Raw genomic sequence first — 658 nt, 5'->3', positions numbered from 1 at the left:
TATATTTGATATTGTGGTTGTTGAGTCTCTCTTTTCTAGTATACTATATGACTAGTATAAAATCACAAAATTATATTTCTCGTTCAAAGGAATGTATTCCTTTGATGAAAAAGTGTCACTTAAAATATTGTGATTTCTCATAAAAAAAAATATGTTTATTTGTATAGACATGAACATTGGTAGAAAAGTGATATGTTATGTTTGTGTTGTAAAAACAAACATTTTGGGTCATATTGCCCTTATTAGACCGAAGAGACTATGGTCATGGGTAATTCTGTAACAAATTAAATGTTATGGAAAGGTCCTTCTGAAAAGGACATATGGCAAGGTGTTGACTCTAAAACAATGTCGAAAAAGTTATAAAAAGTAAATAACAAAATATTTGTGGGAAAAGGTTACCTTACAGAAGGTCTTTTCAAACTTAGTATTTATGTTTGTTCTTACTTGCTTGAATCAAATTGTTTGTAATATAAATGCTTAGGACATGTCAATTACAAAACCTTGCAAAAACTGATCAACTTAGAAGTTTTGCCTAACTTCTAGTGCAATAAATCAAAATGTCAAGTATGTGTTGCTGAAAGGAATTTTAATACCTTAGAATTGATTTACACTGACATTTGTGATATGAAGTCAACACCATCTTGTGGTGGGAAAAAGT

This window comes from Solanum tuberosum, unplaced genomic scaffold, assembly GCF_000226075.1.
Source record: "Solanum tuberosum cultivar DM 1-3 516 R44 unplaced genomic scaffold, SolTub_3.0 scf00550, whole genome shotgun sequence".
Classification (NCBI taxonomy): Eukaryota; Viridiplantae; Streptophyta; class Magnoliopsida; order Solanales; family Solanaceae; genus Solanum; species Solanum tuberosum.
The sequence above is the reverse complement of the archived record's forward strand: the minus strand, read 5'-3'. Positions refer to the sequence as shown.